This window comes from Lolium rigidum, chromosome 5, assembly GCF_022539505.1.
Source record: "Lolium rigidum isolate FL_2022 chromosome 5, APGP_CSIRO_Lrig_0.1, whole genome shotgun sequence".
Classification (NCBI taxonomy): Eukaryota; Viridiplantae; Streptophyta; class Magnoliopsida; order Poales; family Poaceae; genus Lolium; species Lolium rigidum.
Window position 1 is genome coordinate 146,530,632 of NC_061512.1, and position 7,258 is coordinate 146,537,889.

Here is a 7,258-nt window from a genome sequence, read left to right on the forward strand (position 1 = left end):
GCCCGTACTTTTCTAATTTGGCAGATTGTGTGCGGCGTAAGATTCTTTGCATGCAACATAAGATAGCTAACCATGCAATCCATGTGTCTCGTTAACTGATTAAGCATCTATGCAAGAAAAATGAACCTACTAAGAAAATCTGCTAACGAGTATGGGTGACTAATTCAATTTATACTCCATCGCAAGAAATATTGGGCCAAACACTCACGTAGGAGATCTCAGAGGCGATGTAAAAACTTGATAAAAGACAAAAATTACAACTTAATAAAGCTAAGAATGATTACAACTTAATAAAGCTAAGAATGATTACAACTTAATAAAGCTAAGATAATTCAGAGGTGACGTAAAAGTTTAATGCCGTAAGAATAGTATAAGGATGGCCTGATTACCATGGAAAAAAATAGCGCGCTATTTCGGCGTTAATAGCACGCTATAGCGTTTTTGGATATGTCACGCTACATCATTTCGGCGCTATAGCACGCTAATAGTGTATTTTTCAGCCGACGCTATTTTGTTATAGCGCGCTATTTTTTTCCTTGCTGATTACACAACGCAAGTTTTGCACGGACGGCTTGAGTATGAATTCCAATGTGTCCATGCACACATGGCAATGCGCGCATATCAAACATAAAGGAATTAATATGTTAACATGTAATAAATTACATGAGACAGTGTAAATTATTTAGTTACATCAGCTGATCAGCTCCACTAGACGACCCTTTGATGTTTGATTTCTACCGTACTAGGCAGCCCGACGCTGAAGACCACAACATGCAGTGCAGCTCTACATTTCATTGTGTACCCAGGAGCAGAACACACCCCCAATCCCACTTAATCTTTTGAACATCAATGTCTGTCCTGAAAAATGGGCAGAGAAATACCATAACAATCAAGAAGCTGGACATAATTTGCAACCATAGAATTCCTTTGGCAAAAATTGAATCAGTGAAGAGAAAGGGGATGTCCATTGTCACACCATCACCAGTATATTTAACAAGATTTAGAAGCTAGTCAGCCTGTAAGCCCAAAATTTTAGTTAGCTCAACTTTGCTAGCTTAAATCCCCAAATGCAGAGGTAAAGAATTGAGTATTCGATCAGCTGTTTTGGGCATAGCAATACTAACATTTATTTTTAATCAACCCAGGGATATTTGGCCTAGAATTGTCTAGAAACTGAAAATAAACGGAGGGTAACCTTTGTTGTACATATCTGTGTTTCCTTTCACTGGCAATGGAAACTAGGGGGCGCTTGCCGTTCTAATTAGCAATCTGCAAGAAACTGAAAGACAACTGTATTATGTGACCATTTATAATTATGTCATTTTCCGCTTGAAAGTCCTAGAATATCATCTATGCACGACTAGCAAACTGAAATAAGATGCATAATGCCTTTCCCAGATTTAGAACACATTTGGCATACTAAATCTGTACCTGTACGTAATGTACTATGCTCGAAACGTGATTAAAGCTCGAAGCGAAGGTAACAAACATGTTACACAAACTTCCATGCGTTTTCCATGCATAATGCACATGAACATAGTATAACCAGGTAGCTGAAAAGGTGAGAATCATTTGTACATAACAAAAGTTATGTATAATGATGAGAAAAGCATAAATATTTAGAAGCACGCCAAGTAGAAAGAGGTAACTTTCTTACTAACAGAAGGTATTGTGAGCAGCTAGCAAACACAAAGGCGCAAAGACCATGTATCTAGTACGGCCATGTGTTGAGCTTAAACTCAAAAATGCCACCAAGGAAAAGAAAGAAACTGCAAAAACAGTAATTAGAAGAAGGACATGCATACTTCTTATTTGTACATATACCCATTTCAAAAGAGCAAGTACAGCTGACATTGCATTGGGCAACATAGGTGCTTTGTCAGTACATCATTTTCTCTTGCTGTGTGATAGTAGCATGTTCTTAACATTTTAAAACTAGCCACCAACAAACTACAGTTCGGTTATCCTCAATAAAATATTACTGCTGAGAGATCCATGGAGTGGTATATGGACTACAATGAGGAAAAAATGAAATAACTATGACTGAATGCTTTCAATGGGATCGAGAACATATTTCTAATTACCGCGAGACATTAGCTGCTTGGTTGCACGATAACAGACTGAGGCGTTTACAAAATAGAGAAGTACTACTCCCTCCGATCCATAATAAGTTATTATGGATCGGAGGGAGTAACTAAAATCACAAGAGTCACCACTAGACGTAGCATATTTGCTATTCGACAAATCCCCTAATGTGTACTCTTCTTGCCACTTGCTGTTCGACAAATCCATGCAAAGCAACACAAGAAGAATGTAGATAGGAAGAGGATGAATGCCATGTAGTCCAAAGAAGTACCAAAAGAAAATAAACAGTGCGAAAAAGTTTGACCTTTTGTTTCTAATCACGCCGTAGGGACAAAGGCCATCATCTTGGCCGCAGTCCTCTGGACTGACCGCTTCATGCCTCAAACGGCCATCGGTGCCATGCCAAAACAATAGTTGTCGTCGGTTTGTCGCCAGGCCATATGTATAGAATATCCATCAGTTCAGAGGTAAGATGAGTACTTCACTCAATGGCACAGTTGAAAGATGATAGCTGAGAGGTTGAAAATTTGGTTATAATCAAATGCAGGGTGAGAAAGAAAGACACAAGGGAAAATCAACCGACAACAGAGTGGTCACGAACTCTGCCTTATGGGGGTACCCATGCTCATGGAGGTTCAGCTCGGGCGACACCAGGCTAGCTACAACAAGAACACAAACGCTGACATTTGTTTGGCTCTGCAACATTGGCTCGAGATACTTGCTCTTCGTCTCCAAGTCCCTTGCTTTTTTTGGGAGAATCCTGAAAAATTATTACTCGCCAGGCACAAACAAGGATTCTGAAAAATAAACGTCGGATACAAGCAAGAAATATTTTCAGAACTAAGTACTGAATAAAATTCAGAGTCTGCATCTTCTTTTATACCATATTTCTTCAAAAGAAAGTGACTGCCATAAAGTCAATTCTCACTCAGGCACTAAGACGAAAATCCGGGTGAGAGTAATGTTACTGAGTAGGACATTCCCCTCTGCCTAGCTATAATCACATGAGTACTCACGAAATAGCACATTCTTATCTCATTTACGCTACAGAAAACTAACAAGCAATCATCTGAATAAACAATCAAAATTCATGCTATAGAAGATTATTACTCCTGGTTTGAGGGCAGGCTTAAACCAAAATGCAGCGAAGACTAACAGGCTGGGTGAGGATCACTATGAGTCCACCTCATTGCAATTGAAATGAACCTAACTCGAATTTGCAGTTGCATCAATATTTGTATAATAAAAACTAAAACAAAAAAATTTGCGTGATGTACTGAATCTCGAGTGAGCAGAGATCCAGGAGCAGTACTGAAGAATGCATGTTTGAAAAAAATGCACCCAAGCTAGCTACTCCTCAACTGCAAAGTTCCAAATCAAGACTACCATTACATTACAGCAGGACAACAAACAGAACAATTAGTGCTGCCGTTAATCTACTCCTAGGTATGTATTTGCTATTTCCAACAAGCAGGACAGTAAGGCCCTAGAAACTGTATAGCTGCAACTGTCATTAAACAACCTCTACCTAAAGATCAATCTTGAAACAATCCAACAGAATCGATGATACTGCAATATTTAAAAAACAGAACCGCTAATTTGCAGCACAATTACAGAATCGCTGATATTGCCATAGCATTCAGGTATCAGACGGGCCACTGAATAGCAGATAAGATACAATTAATTATCTAAAACTGATGTCCATGAAACGTTTCTTACAGTGTATTAATCGATGATATGCAATACCTATTTAAAATCTGCTTGGGAAATATTTCTTCACAGGTTCCTTGAAGCTAAGAGAGGATCCACCAAGTTGGAGATCGCTCTGGTGGCCTGGTACGCCACCCGCCCATTCCCTGCAGAATACATGAGCCACCTCACCAAAAAATTACCCCGGAAAATGACGGGAAAGGGAGGACTGCCTACCTTTACAGCAACGCGGAAGAGAGGTCTGGCAGAGAGGGCGTCGAGGGACGAGGATGGAGAGGATGCGCGGCGACGACGGGCTCGGGAATACCGCGCTCGCGAGCGGGGGAATCATAGGCTGGACGGAGGAAAGCAAATACTTGTGGTGGGTTGCGTAGTCGCTCGTGGACGCATCGTCGTCCACCGGGAAGAGCTCCACGCGCAGCTCCCCTCGGCGCCGCCTGGGATTCGCAGGGAGTGGAAGGAGTTGAACTGGGGAGCTGGGATCGACAAGCAGGACGCGAATACGGTGCGGAATCTCCGGGCGGCAGCGGCCGGGAGCTTGAGGTCGCCGGATTTGTGGAGAGCCCATTGAGGCAGTTTCTGGAATCTGGGTTGAGTGGGGAGCGCACGTCCCAATCCCCAGAGACAACCTAATAAACCGGAAAAAAATTACAACAGGTGGAGTCTGAGTCTGCACATGGTGTGAGCCGCACCGGAGCACCGACTCGGTCGATCGACCAGGGAGCAGAATAAATTATTCTACACCCAGGTGTCTAATAGAGTTTCTCTCTCTATATATATATATATATATATATATATATATATATATATATATATATATATATATATATATATATATATATATAGTGACATATTCATACTACACCCAGGTGTAGTTACACCTACGCGTGCTTCTCATAATCTAGTAGAGTATCTATCATACCGGATAAGTATGTACATGTAGTATGAAGTATATAAAACTATTTTGGAAGTATATATACTACTTTGCAGGCAGTATGTACATTTTTTTACGTAGACTCATTTTATACGTATACATATGCATGTATTTCGGATATATAGTGCAAACTGTGGGTTCACTTGCATTTTTTTCACAAAACTTGATTTGGAGTATCTTAGATATAGTATACGAACATACTCAAAACGATAAAGTATCATATATACTTCCGTATGGTAGTATATTAGACATGGGTGTAACTACACCCAGGGGTAGGAAGTATTTATTCTATATACGAACTACACCCAGGGGTAGGAAGCTCAATTGGGGCATCTAGGAGCATGGGCACCAAACGTGTATTTCGTACATACCTGGAGTGTACGTGTCTAAATTACACATACCTAAGGTTTACATACCTAACATATACACATACAAGTTACACATACCTAACATTTACATACTTAACATACACACATGCAAGTTACACATACCTAACATATATATACACGTATCAGTATACGTACACCTTAGGTATGCAATACCTTAGGTATGTATCACTTAAGTATGCATATCTTAGGTATGTATACCTTAGGTATGTACTTCACATTGTTGTGAGCAGCTAACGCCGGCATGCACCTCCGTCAAGAACGCATGGACTTTATATGGCTGTAAAAACATTACGTGTGGTGTGATGCAGTTTGGTGCAGCTAGAATTAGCGCATGAGGCTGGTAGCCAAAGATATAGAAAGTGTCAAGAGCATCCACTCGTTAAAATTGTTGGCATTAGCCTACACTCCTTGTTCTGTCCTTGTTGGGGGGTGAGTCGGGATGCCTCTGTTCATTGTCATATGCCTGTATCATATGTTTCGCGATTCTAAGTTAGAAACTATGCATCTGCCGTCGCAACGCGCGGGTGTACTGAAATAGACCTGCTGTAGTTTGAACCATGAACGGCTTGTGGTAACCTGCTTGGACGGACGTAGAAATATTTACTGTCAAGGGCGCCTCTCCTTATCTCCTCAGCCCTTTGCTGCCTACCAAGTTGACCTTGCTTGCACGAGCAGGTGGAAGGGGCGATACAACCAGCAATCGACTGGGGAATCAGTGGCCATGGCGGATGAATGCGCAGGCGAGGGGTAAACTTACTATATTGTGATATTCTGCAGTCAGTAAATTCCTTTCTTGCGTTTCTGAGGTTTAACATTGTGATTATTTGTTTTTTCCATGAAGCGTCCCGGTTGGCCCCTGCCTGCCATCTTCGTGGAACTACGGGGCTGTAGAGAGAGCACTGCGAGAATCCGCAAACAAAGGAGGCAAGTGCATCTTTCTACCAACGGAGGGCCAAGTTTTCCAGACGCTGGAAGAAGCATACGAGTTCTTCAATATGTATTCCTGGGAAGTTGGATTTGGAATTCGATATGGCCGTAGCAGGATGAATGCGGCCAAGAAAAAGTCCAGGCAAGACCTTATTTGTTCCTGCGAGGTTTGCATCTGAACCTGACTGTTTATCATATATATCCTGTGCCTATGAATAACCTGTGTTCCTCGATTTTTCCCATGTTTAGATCAGTAGATCCGACGGCTAACACTTGTTCGATGTACCAGGGTAGGGACAACGGGGAGATGAGCCGATCTGCTAGGTGTGACTGCCCCTGCATACTGTCGATGCTGCGAGCAGACGATGAATCTTGGTATGTTAAGCGTTTTTGCGAACAACACAACCACCCTATGTCAGTTTCTTGTGGGGAGAAACGGCGCTGGACATCGCACAGTAGGATAGACGGCAGCACACGGGAACTTATTCGTCATCTGCGTGGTAACAATGTCCAGCTATCTAGGGTTTGTTCAATTGTAGGGTCAGTTCACCACAATGATTCGTATGTTCCATTTAGCCGGCAGTCCGTCCGTACGCTATGTGCGAAGTTAGCACAGGAATCCATAGAAGGTGATATTGCAAAAACACTAGAAGTATTTGCTAGGATAAAACAGAGGGACCCAGGGTTTATTGTTGCTATGGATCTAGATGACAAGAACCGAGTTAGGTCTATGTTATTCGCACACGGTTCTAGCATAATGGACTATGCATCTTTTGGAGATGTTGTCACGTTTGATACAACATATAGAACGAACCTCTACAATCTCCCTTTTGGGTTGTTCGTCGGTGTCAACCACCACTTCCAGAGTATAATTTTTGGTGGTGTACTACTGACTGAAGAAACAACAGAGGCGTTCAAATGGACCTTCCGCAACTTTGTTGTGGCTATGGGTGGGCAAGCACCGCAGACTATTTTGACAGGTTAGTTTTCCTCGTATGGCATAAGTAACAGAGTACGTCCAGATGTTTTTAGTGCTAGATTTGTATTCACATCTTTACTAGTAACCGCTGTCTTTTGTTATACCAGACCAGTGCCATCAGATGAGGGTGGCTATTGACTCTGAGCTGCCTGAAACCCGGCATAGGTGGTGCAAATGGCACGTCCTTCGGAAAGCTAAAGAGTCACTGGGTGCTGTATACAGTAAGAACTCTGT

At 42.0% G+C, this 7,258-nt stretch overlaps 1 long non-coding RNA gene across 1 annotated transcript; it reads right to left on the bottom strand.

The window, feature by feature from the left end:
• Positions 1 to 543: 543 nt before the first annotated feature.
• LOC124653747 lies at positions 544 to 4,085 on the bottom strand. The gene is made up of 6 exons (XR_006988015.1): positions 4,012 to 4,085; positions 3,832 to 3,941; positions 2,687 to 3,743; positions 2,390 to 2,596; positions 1,196 to 1,269; positions 544 to 1,099 (listed from the first exon to the last, which is right to left on the bottom strand). It is a non-coding gene; the product is annotated as an uncharacterized LOC124653747 (long non-coding RNA).
• Between the last annotated feature and the right edge of the window lie 3,173 nt (positions 4,086 to 7,258).